This window comes from Abramis brama (genome assembly GCF_963993115.1).
Source record: "Abramis brama genome assembly, chromosome: 9".
In the NCBI taxonomy this organism is placed as follows: domain Eukaryota; kingdom Metazoa; phylum Chordata; class Actinopteri; order Cypriniformes; family Leuciscidae; genus Abramis; species Abramis brama.
In genome coordinates, this window is record NC_139971.1 from 11627990 (window position 1) to 11649163 (window position 21174).

Genomic DNA, 21174 nt, shown 5'->3' on the forward strand with positions numbered 1-21174 from the left:
CCAAGTATGACGTCACGACGCCCAAGCCCTATTGACCCTTCGCTAAGCCCCGCCCTCCTTAGTTATTGTTGCTACGCCTGTCAAGCTTTTGCGCCTGGCACGTCTATTACAGTATGTATGCACTGGTTTCAGACATTCCTAAGGAGATAATTAGTCATTTTTAGCGGACAGGTGAAAATTTGAGAGAACAAGACTGCAGTATGCATTCGAGGGCTATATCCACGACATAATATGCAAACGATTAGAGAATAATTTCATTAAAATTGAAGCTAAAGTCTATAACGTTAGGTCTCAGCGCAAGCAGCAGCCGCCTCATACGCTGACCATTCAAATGGGAAACACACAAATTGAGGAACAGCTTTGTGCATGCACAGCAGGGTAAGTGAAATGTGAAAATATTCGGTAACACTTTAGAATACTGTATCTTACTTACTGCATAACTAATAAGGAATTATTGAAGAACTAATAGGTAATTCTTCATTAACTACTTCTTCACTACTGTTAACTACTAAGGAAGATGTGTTAACTAATCAGTATGTAATAGAATTTTATGATTGTGTTAAGTATCAGTTAGTTAATCAATAACTAATGAATTATGTCATATATCCTGAAGAACTACTATTAATTATCTACTAATTAAGGTTCAAGAAAAATAACTTTGAAGTAACTACTAATGAACAGTCATATACAGTAGTTACCGGTACTACAATAATCCAGGTTTTTTTCAGTGGAGTGGTGGATGAAGTACACAAATCAAGAACTTGAGTAAAAGTATGGATACCCCAATAAAATATGACTTCAGTAAAATTATAATTAGGCCTATTCATTTTCAAATTAACCTTAAAAGTACAAATGTAATTAATTCTTAAAGTACTTAAAAAGTAAAAAGCACTGATCAATGTTTTTTTTTGTTTTTTTAGACAGTTTTAGTCATTCAGCACTAATAAGAAAGATAGCCTAAGCAAATAAGCAAACTTTTTATTTAATTAGCAAGACTACATTTTACAGTGATTTGGTGATCAAGACTAGAGTGCGGGCATTTGCATCCTCTTCTGGAGAGTTCTCAGCGCCGCCGATATGGTGCATTTCTTCGGCGAAATGCAGGTTTGTGTATGTTTCATTTAATCTATAAAATCATTACTGTGCTGTAAATCATTTTATTTTATGCAAGCAACATACAAGGACGCGATGTCAGTTAGCCTACCTAGCTAACGCGTTGGTCTTTTTTGCGTGATGGAAACGCCTGATCCCTTGCATAAAACAAATAATTTTATTTCTAAAGATACTAAATCTATTTACATCAGATGTTAAAATATGTTCTCAGAGTTGTGCACTGTTTGTTTATGGGCAGGTTATGGAGTCACAGCATCTTTCGGCGGCAGTCTGAAGTTAGCAGTTTCCCCGCCAAACACGAGCCCAGCTCCCGCAAGAGATCCAGCACTACTACCGTGGAAACGGGAGAACAGAGACCGGGTGATTACACTTGGAATAGTTTTTATCTGAGTTCCAAGAGTTTTCAGATAGGCCTACGCAAAATGAACACACAGATCGATTAACCGTGACAAAAACAAAATAAAATAAGCTGTATTAAGAAATGTCCTTATCTGAAATAAAGGAAGATATCATGTACCCTAAACGAGTCATTGTCATGTATTTTACAAAGGTTAAGATGATTACGTTAATAGTGGGGGTTTTTTAACAGTAAGTTTGATTTGAGTGGGAAGTATGTGGTAATTATTTACTAATGGGTTCCCTATATTTTCACTTTAGAATACTGTTTCAGGTTCTAAGTAATTCCTGAAGAATTATCTAATAATTATTTATTAATTACTAATAGGTTCCCTATATTTTCACATTTAGAATCCTGTTTCAAGTTATAAGTAGGCTAATTCCTGGATAATTATTTGGTAATTATTTATTAATTACTAATGGGTTCCCTATATTTTCACTTTAGAATACTGTTTCAGGTTATAAGTAATTCCTGAAGAATTATCTAATAATTATTTATTAATTACTAATAAGTTCCCTATATTTTCACATTTAGAATCCTGTTTCAGGTTATAAGTAGGCTAATTCCTGGATAATTCTTTGGTAATTCTTTATTAATTACTAATGGGTTCCCTATATTTCAACGCATTCTCATCCTAGGGCGTCATATACTGACGCTTTTGAAATTTCTTCAATATCCGACGCAAAGGGCACCCTTTAGCGTCAATATGAGACGCCGGTAATGGGTAGGTTTAGGTCTGGGGTAGGTTTAGGGTTAGACCGCTAGGAGGCGCCTCCTAGACTCATATTTATCTGCGTCTCATATTGACGCCTAAGGGTGCCCTGTGCGTCGGATATTGAAGAAATTTCAAAAGCGTCAGTATATGACGCCTTGGGATGAGAACGGGCTGTATATTTTCACTTTAGAATACTGTTTCAGGTTCTAAGTAATTCCTGAAGAATTATCTAACAATTATTTATTAATTACTAATAAGTTCCCTACATGTTCAGTTTCCCTCAGTCGTTGCCTCAAATACATGAATTTACTCAATGGCATTCTATGCTGAGCAATACAGACACACACAGTACTGTATATACAATATAAAAACTAATCTGAGGTTAGTTAAGGCAAGGCACTTGAGTGGGGTTCCTTTCTGAAGTTTATTTCTTACAGAAACACACTCACAAAACCACATAGGCCAAAACCTCTTTAACATTTATAAGCATTTCTTAAAATTGTATTTTCTTCAATTAATAACATTAGTAAATAAGGAAGGTCACAACTCAATGTACTGTAGTTTTGTATGACTGTTCATTAGTTACTTCTTAGTTATTTTTCTTGAACCTTAATTAGTAGATAATTAATAGTAGTTCTTCAGGATATATGACATAATTCATTAGTTATTGATTAACTAACTGATACTTAACACAATCATAAAATTCTATTACATACTGATTAGTTAACACATCTTCCTTAGTAGTTAACAGTAGTGAAGAAGTAGTTAATGAAAAATTACCTATTAGTTCTTCAATAATTCCTTATTAGTTATGCAGTAAGTAAGATACAGTATTCTAAAGTGTTACCAAATATTCTAATATTTATAAATCAAACAGCTTATCCATATGTATCGTGGAATAAACACAAGACATTAGCCTGACCACTTTGCAATGATAACATTCTCCCGCTTATATTTGTAGTGCGCCAGGCTAACGTTACTGCTCACACGTCGTGGGTCACATAGTGACTACTGTTATGAACTGATTAAGTTTGCATACCAAACTTTTCCTTGGAGATCTCCGGCAAGCCCCCTGATGTTCCCTCCTTTTACTAACTACCTTTTACTTTTACTAGAACTAACACCGGGAGAGTCGCGATCGGATTGGGGTAACGTTACTAGTTTGGCCGTCGATTAACAAAATGCTGAAATATATTTTTAAGTACAGTTAAATTATGTCAGTGAGCCTCCGTCTTGCCTTTAATCACACTGCTTGATCCACGAGCTGGACAATAACTTTATTCTAGAGCTGCTATAAAGCCAAAACACTTTTAATTTCCTATTATCAATGTAAAGCTGCTTTGGAACAATCTACATTGTTAAAAGCGCTATATAAATGAAGATGACGCTCGGCATTTCTCCCCTTGGGTTTTAGGTTTCGGGAAGGGAACAAAATCCACCACCCCGTCCAAAATTTTAGGATACCGGGTATCAGATTTGCACAATCCATACGCACAACGCGGCATGTTTCCCTCTCGCTCGAAAGCTTGCCAGACCTCCCGCGCCTAGTTACGGTTGCTAAGCCACGATTGGCCTGTGGCGGTTTTCGGGCGTGGCTTAGCGAAGGGTCAATTGAATTCACAATTGAGTTCACAGAATCTCATTAACCTGGAGTCCCAGTCTCTGTCACAATAATCATATAGGCTATGTGATGTTTTAGGCCTATTGGCAGACATCCATTTAAAATGTAGGCAATGGCATATAAAGAACCTTTTTTCCAAATCCACTTAAGTTTCTCAGCTTGCTCTCTAGTAACATTTGTGTGGTCCAGGTAGCTTTGCATAAAAAAAATGGTTATCATTCGCAAGGCTACTTTTACTTTTATACTTTAAGTAAATTTCCAAGCCTGTACTTTGTTACTTTTACTTGAGTAAAGAAGTTAAATCAGTACTTCTACTTTTACCAGAGTATTTTTTAACACAAGTATCTGTACTTCTACTTGAGTACGAGAAGTGAGTACTTTTGCCATCTCTGCTCTTGATGGAACCCGTCGTGGAGGACCGTTAAGCCGGGGTTTCGCCTGGAAAGCTCTATAGAAATCTGGCACTCTGTTGAACGAAGTTAAACTGAGAGAGCGTGACGTTCACAGACACCAGAATGAACGAGCTTACAGTAACGTTCATCAGGCAGTAATACAGTAGGCTACTTTCAGTTCACGTTCACCCAAAATATGAACGAGTTCATGAACTATCGTTCAATGAACCGTTCAGGCACAACACTGATAGTGCTCTATAGCATCTGAGATACAGATGCTAAACACATGAATAAAAATCATTTTAGGTTATAGTTAAGTTATAGGTTCAAACAGGAAATGTATCATATTGACCTTAAAACAAAATTGTTTATTCTGAGTCTGAGTAAAACTGTGGAGGTTGTATATGATGAACTAGGGCTGGGCCTGGGCGATATATCGGATGACATTGTTATGCGCATCTCGTCAGTAAAGCCGGTTCCTTGATTAGTAGTAAATCGCCATCGCCTGCTTTCAGATGAAGCGGCATTAACACAGAGCCGTAGTTCACTGACAAGCTGAGCAATATCGCATTAATTATCGCAGGCAATACGTCCATGATCATCTAAGATCACCATGAACCATCTTACCCAAACATTGGAGTGTCCGTGCTCAACTAAGGCAGAGGCGGCATCTATGCCGGTGAACCGAACAATGGTATAATGATTCAGTTCGACTCCCAAGACAAGACGATGCTCACCCGACTGGCCAATAGGAACGTGGCCCCACCCATGACACAATTTTCACAGTGAAAGCAAAATCCTGACACGAGAGCAAGAAATTGCATCGGGAGCAAAGAAAAGCATTTTGAGAGAAACACTTTTTTTTTTTTTTGAGAAAATGTTTTCACACTGATAGCAAAAAATATATATTTGAGAGTTTTTTTCAAAGAATTTTGAGAGAGATTTTTTTTCTCAGAAATAATTTTAAAAAATTCAAATTGATATTTTTTTATGTTCTATGAGAAAATACTTTCTCTAAAAACTTTTTTTAGTCTCAAATATTATTTTTTGCTATTGGTATGAAAACTTTTTCTCTCAAATATTTTTTTTTCTCTCATGAAATGCTTTTTTGCTATCAGTGTGATAACTTTTTCTCTCAAACCTTTTTTTTTCTCTCAGATCATTTATTTTCTTGCATGTAATAAAGACACAATTCTCTCTCCATAGCGCCCCTCCCCCTATAACTGTTCTGTCTCGCGGAGGAGCTAATTTGTGTGCACCTGTGTGAAACACGCATAGGAAAAAAAGAACGGCTCCCATCGTTCATGTTCATGAGCCGTTCAAAAGAATTGGTTCGTTCGTGAACGTCACAACTCTATTAACTATCTATTTGGGTTTGAGACTTTGAGCTTTGTAAATCTGCAGATCTTATACATGAACAAACAGCTACATAACACTAAAGAAAAAGGAAAACAAGAAATCACATCATATGACCTCTTTAAAAGGTCACATGAAGTCAGCCGGACCAAAAAAGCATACTGTATGAGAAGAAACTCAACACTGGCTTACAATGTGACTATAAATCTGGTCTGTCATTACTACTGTGAACATGGTAGTTCTGAGTAGCTTGAATTGTTTCAGGCAGAATATAGAGTTTGCAAGAGAGGATCTCTCATATATTTCTCAATATCCTCTTTTGACTCACTCCCTATTCCTTACATTTTTATTTTATTTTATATTCTATATTCTATTCAGTGGCATACCGTGGGGTTTCAGTCAGGGCCTTCAGCAACGACCAGCAACAATCTATATAGGCATAGCAGCCGTAATTTGCGGGTGGGACATGTCCCCAGAACTTCTTGCCAGGGCCGATATTGTCCCCACTACTTTCTGAAACATCTCGCGGCACGGATGCAACTAATACAAATAAATAAAACATCTCCGGTTAACTAGTAGTGCATTAATTTAGTTTGTTCTAGCGCTGAAATGTGTTTTTTTTTTAAATCAAGCCTCTGAGTGCTCGTTGCCACTGCTATCAGTGTAATGTCTTTACACGGACGCGCGCTTCAATCTATCCCTAACGCCATTGCGGAGACTCTATTCGTTCCAGTGAAATCACAAAACAAAATGCACACAAACCTGCTTGATATACAACCACAGATGAACATATTCGGTTTTGATTGAAAAAAAAAAACTATACAAGTGCGGATTAGAACCCGTAACCTCTGACACGCTTGGCAAAAGCTCCAACCACTAGACCATTGAAGAACTCATGCAGTGTTTGCAGATCTATGCATCTCATTAAATGACAAATGTACCCAAAAATGACCCAATGTACTTTTGAAATTGATTTCTGGACACTGTAATGTTGTTTTTTCCCCCGGAAATTGTTATTGTACACATGTATTGTACATATCTGATTTAGCATTGTATGGCAACCTCCTCCCCCTTGTTGATGACATCAGCGCGGGCTAGCTTCGACACATCGCTGGACCCAAGGGGTGTTCTGTCACTGTGCATCAAAATCTGATTGGCTGATAACACACGTTAGTTATGAACAAATGGAATATAGCAGCTTCAATGGAAGGCTAGCTATACTAAGTGCTGGTCCATGGAGCTGCGTTTAGATGACTTATGGAAAATCCAACTCAGCTGCACAAAAGATAACCGTAACGTACTGAAATAGACAGTAACTGAATTTAGATTTGTTCAGACACACATTAATTTAATTTAAATATGATTTTTTTATTTTGACAGGGCCAGCAGAGAAGGCCCTGACAGCCCACCACTGATTCTATTATATTTATTCTAATATATTTTGGTAATATTTTCACAAGCAAGGTGTACATTTTCAAAACTCTTAGTACTATCACAAAAGATAATCAAAATTGCACTTTTTTTCTGTCACTTTAAGACCTTATGCATGGATCCAATATAATCATTTCACCCAACTACTACTTTCACTTTAGACATAACTGACTGTGTTTACGTGAATACTCAATACTGCGCCTACCCTGACACGCTCTTGCACCCCCCTGGGGAGGCGCACTCCACACTTTGAAAACCTCTGCTCTACACTTTGCTTTAGAGTCTTTTGTATTTTACAACAGCAGTGTGGAGATAAGTCAAGGTATTTGAAAGCTGTGATGTAGGATGGTGTTTGTGTGCCACCTAGTGACACAAGTGCAAACTCAGCAGACACTTAGGTATTACAGTTGTATTAAGGTTGGATTATTTTTTTCTCTTGACCAAAGATGACACAAAATCTCATCGCAGCACTTATGATGAATGGCTATGCTATTTTTAATTTGGTCATTTCATCTGAATCAACATTTGTGAGATTTTTAAGAAAAATAGACAGTTTTTAGGTTAACAGATCTACTTTCCAGAGACACAAAATTAGATCAATGACATTGCATTATGCTGAATAACAAAAAATAAATAAAAATTGTGTGTGTGTCTATTTGTTAATGAGGGATTTGAGGACACATTAATGTTTTTAGATTTGTGGAGTAAAAGTTAAAAGATAAAATTAGCCCTTGGGCTAAGACGACAACTGGCATGTTGTTACCAGTGTTTGTTATTATTTTTAAATGTAATAATTGTTGTAATTAATGGGGTTATTATTCAGTATTTCTATGAATTATATACACATTTCAGACATCTTTGTTTTCATTAAAACCTAAAGATTAGTTAAGTGATGCTATTATGACATATCTTTATTTAAAGCTACACTGTGTGATATATTCCCCCATCTAGCGGTGAAATTGTATATGACTACCCAGTGAATATTAGTTTCTGTTCCTTTCAATTCCGAGGGCGTTTTAACTCCTACGGTGGCCGTATTATTCCAAGATTAACATGGCTTCCAGTTCGACTTCGTCCATGAGTGTTCCTTCAAGTGATGAGGTTACTTTAGAAAACAATTACAAAGTGCATTTAGTTATTTAGTCAGTTAACATGTAGGTTATGACCTCTATGTAAAATGAACAATACTTTTTCACCATTGACGCAAGTTGACGTTTTAATTCTCTCTTTCGCTTCCTTGGCGACTCTGCTACATGTGCTCGAAAATAGGCGTGATCCTCCATCTTCAGCAATCTTTCAAAATCTGCCGGCAGTCGCGAGTAATCTCCCCCTCGCATTCGTCATGGTGTCACTGAGTGTAAAACGCAAAAGGTGAAGCTTGAATTTCCAGGTATGTCCCTCTTTGGCGAATGTATTTTCAAGATGGAGGCGCAACATGGCTGCCGCCATTCGAGCAACTCGCTCGTATGTATTATAAATGTAAGATTTTACGCTTATGAGAATACTTTATTAGTTGGTGGAAGAAATTACACATGAATGAGCACATATACTTTTGATAGAACAAAGTGTTTTTTGCTTAGAATCAACTTAAAAAGTTAAACAGTGTAGCTTTAAAATATAGGCAATTAAATAAGTAAATATTCAAATGCATTTTTACCTTTCAGATGAATCTCTATTACTGGTATTCTGCTTTGTCTGTTATCGATTAGCAAATTATTATCAACTAAATTGTCAAAATAAAATTTTAAATGCAATAGTTTATTTCGTATTTTACAGTAATGACACTTTAAAAAAAAAATACAAATATAATTGTTTCTTTTTATTTCCTAGAACACATTGGCTGATGCATCATCATCCTGCATATGCTTAACTTACTATATCTAAATGTTATAATTTAAAAGTAAATCCACATTGTTCTTAATGGTGGCGTCTTCCACATCCACAAATCAAGAAAAGTTGGGACATTTTGTAAAATGCAGTAAAATTTGTTTATATTTACAAAATACAATTAAGCTGTTCAGTGAAATAATTGGAAACCTTTTCTTTGTACTTTTGTAGAATTAACAAATCACAGATTCTTGATTTTATTGCATTTTACAAAATGTCCCAACTTTTCTTGATTTGGGGTTACATATGAGAATCAGAGAAATCAGCAGTTGAAATAATTGTTTTAAATTATGTTAAAGGTATAGTGGAGGATTTTCCCGAATTTTAGAAAAGAACCGCCCTCTCCACTTTTTGAAAAAATACACATGCACTCTACCTGCTCCCGAGAGGGAACGCCTATTAAACGTGTGCATGACACGAGAGAGGTAGTTCTCCTCGTGCACGCTCTGTTTAAAAGTTGCAAGATCGCTAATCATAGCTTACATTAACTTTTACTAGCAGTGATTTTAAATGGATTTCTCCAAATAGCATGCCAAACTTTACCTGTCGAGTAGAAACTTTGCGACTGAGGCATCAGTGGGAAGCCCAACCCTTGCTTTTAGCGCACGCCAGCGTGTGAAATATTCTCCCAAAAACACTCTGGTCTTGTTTCTTTCTTCAGAGGCCTTTCTCTTCTTGTCATACGACCCTCAGACATTTTGAAAAAACCCGGTGAGAACGGCGAGCTTCAATGAATGGCTGAAACCGTAGCTCACCCATAGACAGCTCACCACACATAATACACCTGAAAGTGCGCATGCGCAGAAATGACGAGCATGTACGACGGCCTTCCGTAAACATATCACCAGAATGATTGACAATTAGGAGGACCAATAGTCTTGATGATCCACCCGGAAAAAGAAAATCCTCCGCTATACCTTTAAAATATAACTGTCACGTGTTTTGGTTTCGTTTTCTCTGTGTTCTGTTTCTGTTTTGCCAGCCTGATTTACTAGTTAGTTTTCTCGTTTGTTAATTAGTCTTACACACCTGTTCTGTTTCAGTCAATCATCCCCTAAGCCCTCGGTTTAGTGTTTCACTGTTCTGTCTCGTCGATGTTTAGTGGTTGTGTTACGATACACTCCAGCAGTCTCCTGTGATTTACTTGGTGGATATAACTAAAGACAATTGTGACCCTGGATCACAAAACCAGTCACAAGTAGCATGGATATATTTGTGGCAATAGCCAACAATACATTGTATGGGTCAAAATTATTGATTTTTCTTTTATGCCAAAAATCATTAGGCTATTAAGTGAAGATCCTGTTCCATGAAGATATTTTGTAAATTTCCTACCATAAATATATAAAACATTTATTTTTGTGAGTGAATGCAGCACAATCGCGAACATAAATGGACAACTTTAAAGGCGATTTTCTCAATGTTTTGATTTTTTGCACCCTCAGTTTCCAGATTTTCAAATAGTTGTATCTCGGCCAAATATTGTCCTATCCTAACAAACCATACATCAATGGAAAGCTTATTTAGTCAGCTTTCATAAATCTTATTAATTTAAAAAAAATTACCCATGTGACTGGTTTTGTGGTCCAGGGTCACAATTTTGTTTCTCTACTCCTTCGTTGTGCGCTTTATAATACATCCGCGCCTGACAAAAGACCGGACTGATTTATCAGTAGTACAAGCTGCTCTGCATGGACCAGGAGCAGCAGTCCCTCGAGATCCACACCTGGAGATGTTTACCACTGGTGTGCTTAAACTTCCCAGACCGTAACGTGCACTTTCTACCTCACAAGTTTGAATGTGGAAACAAAAGCACGCCTGCCCAGTATGGGTCCTCAGGGTAATTTCGGCAAGTTTGTGGAATGGGTGCTGAAAAACAATAGAGCGGCTAACACCATCTGAGCCCACTGCAGACGGAGAGAGCGAGCCTGCCGCGATGAGAGAGCCATAAACCAAGACTGAGCCAGCCATTGCCCCGGAGCCCGAGCCCCACAAGTCTGACCAGGTTTGTCTGTCATCATGCATGGGACTGCAAGTGGATTTTGAGGAAATGGAGGAAGACCCTGACCACACTCCCACCACTGATGGTGAGCTGCAGCTGGCCTTTGCAAACTGGCCTCGGGTTAAACTGCGCTAGCGAAGGTGGTGCCAAGGGACCGACTAGCCTGGGCAGAGGAGGTGGGAGAGGGGGGCAGGGTGGGTGTATTCTCAATGGCATAACAGTCTCTGAGCTGGTAAACCCTCTGGGGATGAGGGGGTTTTGCGCTCTCACGCAAACACGCTAAATATGCCCCGCCACAGAAGTACAATAATGCGCATCATTCCAGGAAATCCCTATCGCTGTAGCTGAATAAACAGAAGATTGGCACGCTTTGATTAAACATGACTTATAAATACACGACTGCCTTATTCTGTGTAAGAAGGCACATCATCTCACAGAAGGAGGAGCTCAGCTGTCATTATGAAGTGAGTTTGGAGTAAATGCATGTTATTAAATGTTGTCTTTTGTTGGACGAGGTTCATAAATGCTTCTCATGTTTTGGAAAGATGTTTGACGCGTGTTGTTTTTTCAAATGCATGTTAGAAGTGACTCAAAGATGGAGCAGCGTTTACATAGCCGTACATCAATGACAAACTGCGCATACAAAATAAATAATCCCAGCCTTTGCGATTTTAAAATCGCGATAAGCCATCTCGATTTAAGTGCGATTACATGGAAAGTGCGATTAATCGTTCAGCCCTAGTTCCCGCTTGTTTTGTAAACATTTGAGAAAGTTACTGTTATCATAGCGGGGACCCGACACATATCACTGAGAGCTGGTATCAGTTGGTTTTGGTTACCTCGAGCAGATGGGGGAGGGTGTGGGCCCTGGCATTGTGGCAGAGGGCGAAGAGCTCTCACAGGAGGAGGGGGAGGGCAAGCTGTGCCCGCAGGCTTTGGTGTTTGCGGGGTCTGACGTTTTTTTTGGTTGATATCTGAGGGCTTGCAGCAAAAGAGTGGGATAGTTTGGTTCCAGCATACACCAGTTCTTCCATTTTCTCTGAGAAGCACAGAAGTGGAGATGCTGGAGAGAGGGATAATGTGTCTGGTGAGAGGGGCTGTTGCTCTGGTGTTATCGGAGGCTGTGATATGTTGTCCTGGTTTTCCAGGCTGTTTTCCAGGAAGTCGTCCTTGGGTGCTGAATCTTGGAGCAGTTAAAATATGTCTCAGTCTGTCTGTGGTGAGCTCTGTGGGCAGGGCTCAGCTGAGATTGTGTCCGTGAGCAGAGGTTGTTGTGGCTGCATGGCGTTATCATTGTCCTTGTGTGATATGTCAACCACATGTCCATTCAGGTGCTGAAGTGAAGTCCTGTGGTCATTCATACTGTGTTTAGGTGTGTGTGTGTGCCGTTCAGATTGAGTGGACTGGCACACACTGCAGAAGGATGATGGAGGGAGAAGTAGATATTGTCGCTTAGCACTCTTAAACCAAGTTTGTTTGGGTGGTGGCCATCCTGTTGAAAAACGATGTAATCCACTGAACACTGCTGTGGTAATATAAAAACCCTCTCCCAACAGCATATTGTTTCTTTTGAGCCTAATTCCTAGTCAAATTAAAATGATATAGTTGTACATATCACTTGTGATGGTATTTTGTATAGATATGGCCAGACGTGCAGTCTATCAATAACATTAGAGCGACAGCACTACGAATGCCCACAAGCGACTTCACAGTACAGAGACTAGTGACATGCAGCAACAAAGTCTCTGGTGTTGTGAACGGGGCTTCAGTCCTTGAGGGGGAGACCTCTAGAGGACACAGCGCGAGTTCCCATTCGAAAGGAAACCAAAGATTCCAAATATTCTTTTCATGTTAATGGCACAGTGCAGTCACACAAATGTGAAATTGTAAAAACGGTGACGTCATGCTAATGCATATTGTGACGTGCCTCTGGGCCCGTATTATTGTAATGAGTGTTGGGGGGGCTTTGAGCTAATCATGATGTGAGACACCTGTTGATAATGATAAAAGGTGAGGAATCACAGACTTCAGCCTTTTTTGGTTACCCCTTTGTCGTCTGTTATTTTGGGTTGCTGCTTTATTTATTTATTATTCGTTTGCTTTATGTATTAGTTTAAGTTTGGGTAGTTTGCAGGCCTGTATTTTGGAGTGTATATCTTGTGTTAATTATGTAGCTTATTCTTTATTTATGTTGATTTTCTGAATGGAATGTTTTCCGTAGTGGTGTTTATTTTGTTATGTTTGATTAAATAAATATTTTTAATCCGCTTTCGTTCTCGTTGCCTCCCTCATTTGTCGCGGCTCAGAGCCGGCCATGACAAATATGGGGGCTCGTCCAGCCATTCGTTGTAATCAAGAACACCGGTTGGTTATTATTTCCGACTCTGTGAGCGAGTGTGCAGCGTGCTGTTTAGTTTGTTTGGGAGACTTCGAGTAACAATTGATTGGAGAATAAGCGTATGGTTTTGGTTATAATTTGAATTTGGGAAACATATTGTGTAAGTTAATATAGTTGCTGTTGCGTATTGATTGGAATGTAGAAGAGACGAATGTGGTAAGTTACAAATTAACTGAATAACCTGATTGTATGTGTACAAATATATGCATTTATCAGTGTTTTTATTTTATTTTATTGCTCTTGTTTTGCTTCGTAATTAGTTTCGTTTGCTTGGCAATTTGTTAGGAGTAGCAGAAAAGTTAAATATGACTTCCAATATTGAAGAGTTCATTCGTAATCCGTCGGAAGATCTTTTAAATGAGTTTTCAAAGGATCAGTTGTTAGCGCTTGTGAGTCATTATAATGTTGTGCTTTCTGTTGCTGATAAACCGTTAAAGGAAAATTTTAAATCGTTCTTGACAGCTGCTTTGATAGAACAGAATGTTCTTGAAGAAAAACAGACAGTGTCTACTGTTCAAACTAGCAGCATGTATTTGACTTATGAGCAACAGAAGGATTTACTTTTGATAGAAATGAAGTCTAAGGAAAAAATCGAACAGCAAAAATTGAAGCAAGACATGATATTGAAAACAAGATATTGGAGCTTGAGCGTTATAAATTGGATTTGATAAATGCTGGGAAAATTTCTAGAGGAGCCAGAAGAGCTTCTGGTGAGGGTAGTGACCAGGATTAGCTTGATTTTGATGTTGTCACAAATTTAAAACTTGTGCCCAAGTTTGATGAAAGTGAAATTGATTCTTTTTTTTTCACTGTTTGAGCGAGTAGCTGGTACTAGAGGTTGGTCTGATTCAGAGCGTGTTTTGCTATTGCAATGCGTTTTCACGGGAAGAGTTCAGGAGTTTTTTTCTTCGTTAAGTACTCAGGATGCGGAAACTTATGAATGTGTTAAATCAGCGGTTTTGAAAGCTTATGAATTGGTACCAGAAGCATATAGACAGCGATTTAGAGGTTGGCAAAAATCTGAAAGACAAACGCATGTGGAATTTGTGAGAGAAATTCAAACTCATTATAATCACTGGTGTTCTACTTCTAATGTCGAAACTTTAAGTGATTTAAAAGAGTTAATATTGTTAGAGCAGTTTAAAAATTCAGTGCCACCCCGTATTGCTACTTATGTAACCGAGGCTAAAGCTCGTACGGCGTATGATGCTGCAGTCCTTGCAGATGAATATGCTTTAATTCACAAAAATCAGTTTGGACAGAAGGCATTCAGAGAAATTAGACGAGAACCGGGTTGGGTTGTACATGATAAGAGTAGGGAAAGTCCGGATATGTTTAGAGGAAGATCGTTACATTCACCTGGGGAGATTGAATTAGTTGATGCGTGCAATTATTGCCAGGCCAAAGGGCATTGGAAAAATGAATGTCCAATGCTAAAAGCCAAAGCTCAATATTCATCAGGAAATAGAAAGCCCCAAAATGTGGTTTTGGGAGCAAAATCAGTAGGACTAGTAACATCCATTCATCCGTCATTCGAACCAGCCATTGAAAGTGATTGCGGAATCTTGAATTCTAGTTTTTCTCCATTTATCACAGATGGTTGTGTCTCACTAATAGGTTCTAAAGAGAAAAAACAAGTAAAAATCCTGAGAGACACAGGTGCGACGGAATCGTTTATCTCTGAGAATGTCTTGTCTTTTTCCAGTGAATCTTATACGGGAAGCAATGTTTTGATTAGAGGAATAGGACTGAATGTAGTATCCGTTCCTTTACATAAAGTGATGATGGTTTCAGATTTGGTTCAGGGAGAGGTAACACTTGGGGTACGTCCCTGTTTACCAGTGGTAGGTGTAGACATTATTCTTGGAAACAATTTAGCTGGAGGTAGAGTGTGGTCTGCTGGTTCCCCAGCTTTGATAGTGTCTCCCTCTTTATTGATTTCAGAGGGGTCAGAAGATGAAAATGCCCAGAGTTTTCCAGAAGTATTTGTATCTTCTGTTGTGACTCGTGCTGGGTGTAAATCTTTATCTGGGACTCAGTTAGATGTTAAGGGAGATGGTAAGACACTGACTAAAATACCATCAGTTTTGACTATCTCACGTAGTGATTTGGTGAGAGAACAACAGGCAGATGTCTCGCTTGTTGACTTGTTTGACAGGCTTCTGTCTCCAGATGTCCTGCAAGATACAGCGTCAGGGTATTATCTGGATGGAGAAATATTAGTTAGAAAGTGGGTGCCCCATGGTAAAGATTTTGTAGGAGACCCAATTGTTCAGATTGTTGTTCCAAAAAATCTCCGTGATCTTGTTTTGACGACCGCTCATGATACTTCAGGACATTTGGGTGTTAAAAAAACGTATCAATTAATTTTGAAAAGTTTTTTTTGGCCCAAGCTTAAACGAGATGTGTCTGCATACATTAAAACCTGCCCTACTTGTCAGTTGACTGGAAAACCCAATCAGATCCTGAGACCAGCACCGCTTTTTCCTATTCCCGTGGTATGCCAACCATTTGAACATTTAATTGTGGATTGTGTGGGCCCATTACCCAAGTCGAAGGCAGGTAGTAAATATTTGCTTACGATAATGTGCCAAACCACCAGGTTTCCAGCTGCCTATTCGTTACGCTCAATTACTACAAAGACCGTTTTAAAAGCCTTAACGCAATTCATTGCTCTGTTTGGAATTCCTAAGGTCATACAAATGGACCAAGGATCAAATTTTACTTCGAAAATATTTGCTCAAATATTAAAGCAGTTGCATGTTAAACATCAGAAAGCTAGCGCTTACCATGCTCAAAGTCAGGGGGCGCTAGAACGCTTCCACCAGACACTGAAGTCGTTGCTAAGATCTTATTGCACGCACATGAAGGGTGATTGGGAAGACGGTTTGCCTTGGCTTCTTATGTCTGCTAGGGAAGCGTCACAGGAAAGCACAGGGTTTAGTCCAAATGAGCTTGTGTTTGGACATTCGGTACGTAGTCCAATGTCACTTTTGTCTGAGGATTTGAAGGATGTCAATCCACCAAAGAATTTGTTAAATTATGTAAGTGATTTTCGTAGGAGATTGTATGAATCCTGTGCACAGGCAAAAGCGAATTTGGGGCATTCACAAGATAGAATGAAGCGGTTATTTGACCGTCGGGCAGAGGTTCGAATATTTAAGTCTGGTGACCAGGTACTCGCTTTAGTGCCAGTTGTGGGTTCTCCTTTTCAAGCAAAATTTGTAGGCCCTTATACTGTGTTGCGTCAGGTTTCAGACTTGAATTATTTGATTGAAACTCCTGATAGGAGAAAGAAGGCTCGTGTTTGCCATGTGAATTTACTGAAACCCTATTATGTACGTGATGCTGTTAAAGATGCTACCCAAGGGGATGCTAATTCTACTTTGAGTTCTGAGATTCCGGAAGGATTCCAAGTGAAACCTGTACTTGTGGTTGGCGCAAGGGTGGAAACATCTTTAAGAGCTGTTTAGGCGGTGCCTGTTTCCAACGATGAGGGTCTAGATCCGGGTGAATCAGTTACACAAGGCTGTTTGGAAAACACAGAGGCACTTAAAAATTTGGGCGTGATGTTGAAGCATCTCCCTGATGATCAATCCTCTGATGTGACTGCTTTAATAAATGAGTATGTCTCTCTTTTCCCAGATACTCCCACACAGACAAATTTAATCGAACATGATATTGATGTGGGCGACGCAAAACCCGTTCTTCAACACTATTACCGTGTTCCGTTGGAGAAAAAGCGACATCTAGAGGCTGAGGTTGAGTATTTGTTAAAAAATGGGTTAGCGGAGCCTTCTTATTCCAACTGGGCGTCTCCGTGTATTCTGGTTAGAAAAGCTAACGGCTCTTTTAGATTTTGTACAGACTACAGGAAAGTAAATGCACTAACTAAACCTGATTCCTTCCCTTTGCCACGAATTGAAGATTGCATTGACCAGGTTGGGTCTGCCACTTATGTTAGCAAATTTGATATGCTAAAGGGTTATTGACAGGTGCCTTTAACAGCTAGAGCCCAAGAGATCTCTGCATTTGTTACTCCGTCAGGCCTATTTTCCTATAAGGTTATGAGTTTTGGCCTGAGAAACGCTCCAGCTACGTTTCAACGATTAATTAATCGAGTTATTTCTGGCCTGGAAGGTTGTGCAGTTTACCTAGACGATGTAGTTGTGCGAATTTGCTAAGGCCACTGTAATCTATCTTGGCAAGGTCGTAGGTCAGGGTCATGTATGTCCTGTTCGAGCTAAAGTGGCCGCAATTGATCAATTTTCTACTCCTACAACTAAAAAAGAGTTGATGAGGTTTCTTGGGATGGTTGGGTTTTATAGGGGGTTCTGTCAGAATGTTTCTACTGTGCAGGGCCGTCCATAAGGGGGGATAAAGGGGAACGTTTTCTGGGGCCCAGCCGCTAGGGGGGGCCCATGCAGTCCAGCAATAATTATGTTCATCCTAAATATAAGCAAAGGTTACCATATTTTATTTTGAACCAAAATAGCACCATTAATTGTTGAAAGTGAGAAAAAAAATGCATTTTATTTTATGTTGCTGAGTAAAATATAGCCTGTGTCATAATGAAACACCCCTCTCCTGAAAATGGTCTGAGTAGGCAATTTTTTGTTGTATGTAACCAACGCAACGTCAAAACGCCAGTGCTTCGCGCCAGTTCGCGGTGACAAGTGACCTGAAAAAAATACAGTTTAATGTTGGAGTAAATTTATTTGCTATGCCAGGGCCTGCAAATAAATCTGGGTGCCAGAAAAGAAAGGAGAAGAAAAAGAGGGAGCTGGCAAGGGCTTTAGACCCAAATAACAATGTATTGACCAACTTTTTTCAGTCAGCTCAGAAAGCTGCTCACATTCAGGCTAACGATAGCCAGGACGAGGCTATAACAGCTAATGTTATTTTTAGCGACAGAGCTACCACCACCTGTGAGAAAGAGGATGATGCTAATGATTCTAGCGAAGATGTTCATTTAACCCCGACACCAGGATTTGAAACCACGCCAACATCTGTGGGGAGTACGGATAATAATGTTGTTGCGTCTACTTCTATGGATCCAGAACCAAGAACACAGGCTGGACATGAAGGGGAAACATGTGAGAGCGGCACCGATCCCGGGAGCTACACCGATCCAGGAAAATGGCCCGAAAGACTTACTGATGCTGAGAGAGACAACATTGTTAGAGCACTGGCAGGTGTTGACAGCATTACGTTGTTACAAGGTATGTCAGTTAAAGATTCTGAAGCCAGGCCTTTCCCAGAGTATTTGTCATACTCAAAAGCAGCAAATGGACGTGAGAAAGTGAAAAGAGACTGGCTGTTTATTAGCGAATGTAACAAGTCATTGTACTGTGTTCCATGCATTCTCTTTTCCGATGAATTAGAAAAAAAGTCTACAAGCGCTCTTAATAGCCGAGAGGGGTTTAGGGCGTCTACAACGAAGTGGCAAAAACTCTACAGTAAATTACCAGAGCATGAAAAAAGCAACCCACATAAACACTGCTACTGGAAGTGGCGAAATCTACAGCATTCTCTGATGCATGGCACAGGAGTTGATGGCCAGTTTCAAAAGGAGTTTCAAACGCAACTGGAAAAAAATAGGGCTTTGTTAGTGAGATTATTAGACGTAACGCTCTTTTTGGCATCTAGAAATTTATAAGGAATAATTGGTGATGTTCACAATGGAAATTTTTTAGGGTTACTCGAGCTGATTGCAAAATATGAATCTGTCATGCGAGAGCATCTAGAAAAAGTCAAAGAATATAGACAGAGAGGGGAACGGCTACCAGCGCATTATCTCTCAGGGCGCTCGCAGAATGAATTCATTGAACTGTGTGGAAATCACGTTCTTAACAAAATTCTCGGGGAAAGACTTCAGTCAATATATTTCTCGATAATATGTGATGCAACCCCAGATATCTCACATGTTGAGCAGAATGTCCTGCTTCTGAGATACGTGTGTAACAATAATGCACACGGCAAAGGATGGACAATAAACAAACGTTTTATTGAGTTTGTGGATTTTGCAAAAAAGACAGGAAAAGAAATCGCCAGCATGATAGAGGAATCTCTCAAAAGGCACGGAATCGACCTCACTGACTGCCGTGGACAAGGATATGATAACGGAAGTAATATGTCGGGAAAAGTTAAGGGTGTGCAAGCCCAAATTATCAAAGTAAATCCTTTGGCCACATTTTCCCCCTGCGCATCACATACACTGAATCTAGTAGGTGTACATGCTGTCCAGTCATGTAAGGAAATGTCGACTTATTTCGGATGTGTCAATCGCCTTTACACACTCTTTAGCGCGAGTCCAGACCGGTGGTCTGTGTTAAAGGAAAAGACGGGATGTTCACTCCACCGACTGAGTGACACACGATGGAGTTCGCGAATTGACGCGGTAAGACCTATTGCTCACCACCTCCCTTAGTGTGATTGAAGCAATTGATTGCCTAATATCGTCCTGTAAATTATCTAATGAGGCCTTATCAGATGCGAGAGGACTGAGAGAATATTTCATGTCATTTACAGCAGTTGTCATGTGCACTGTCTGGCTAAAAATACTACAGCATATTGAAGATAGGAATTTGCTTCTGCAGAGTGGCAGCCTATCTTTGGATCAAGAAGCAGCAAACATTGAAGCTCTACAGCAGGAAATCATTTCTTTGAGAAATAAGTGGGACTCAATCCTTGCTGAAGCTCAAAATATAGCGGATGCAATCGGTATCCCACCTGAGTTCCCCCACAGCAGGCAGAGAAAGCGCCAGCGCACTGAAGAAAGGTCAGATGCACAGGAGACTCCTGATGTAACATTTAGGAATTCTGTGTTTTATATTGCAGTGGACACTATCATTGCACAGCTGACTTCCAGATTTCAGTCAATCAGGGACATCTGCAATGATTTCAAGGGAATACTCAAGTTCCAGCAGTTGAGTGAGGAGGATCTTAAGTCATCTTGTAGACATTTGATAACAAAATATTCCAAGGATCTATCTGAAGATTTGGAAAAACAAATGCTCCATCTGAAAAGGATTTACAGTGCCACATTTGCAGGATCATCAACATCCCTGGAGTTACTCAACAGGATTTATGACTTGAAGCTTGAGAGCATTTATGGTGACGTTTGCATTGCTCTAAGGATATTTTGCACTTTGCCTGTAACTGTGGCAGGAGGAGAGAGATCTTTCAGTAAACTGAAATTAATAAAGAATTACCTGCGCTCCACAATGAGCCAAGAGAGACTCAATAACCTGGCAATACTTGCCATTGAGTGTGAACTGGCTAAACAGATGGACTTTAAAGACATTATAAATGACTTTGCATCCAGAAAGACAAGGAAGATGACTGTATAAGAGGCAAAGATGATACCATAAGGTAATAAACTGCATTTCTGCATGCCCTGTCAGTGTAGCAGATCGTTTGTTAACCTGTGTGTGTGTGTGTGTGTGTGTGTGTGTGTGTGTGTGTGTACCTATGTAGCCCCCATCACTGAGTAATTCTCTCTCAGTTAAATGTTTGTGTTAATGTAGGGGGCCCATTCACTGGACCTTTTCAGGGGCCCAGTCATTTCTGTGGGCGGGCCTGCTACTGTGGCAGCTCCTCTTACCAACCTGCTTCGAGATAAGATCAAATATGAGTGGACTTCTGTGTGTCAGAGAGCATTTGAGGATGTTAAGTCTCTTCTCACTGTGTCTCCAATTTTGGTAGCACCTAGACTGGATAAACCCTTTAAATTGCAAGTTGACGCTTGTAATGTGGGAGCTGGAGCTGTGTTACTGCAGGCCTCAGAGGATGGTGCCGACCGTGTGGTGGGGTACTTCTCTAGAAAGTTTAATGCTTATCAACTTAACTATTCAGTTATT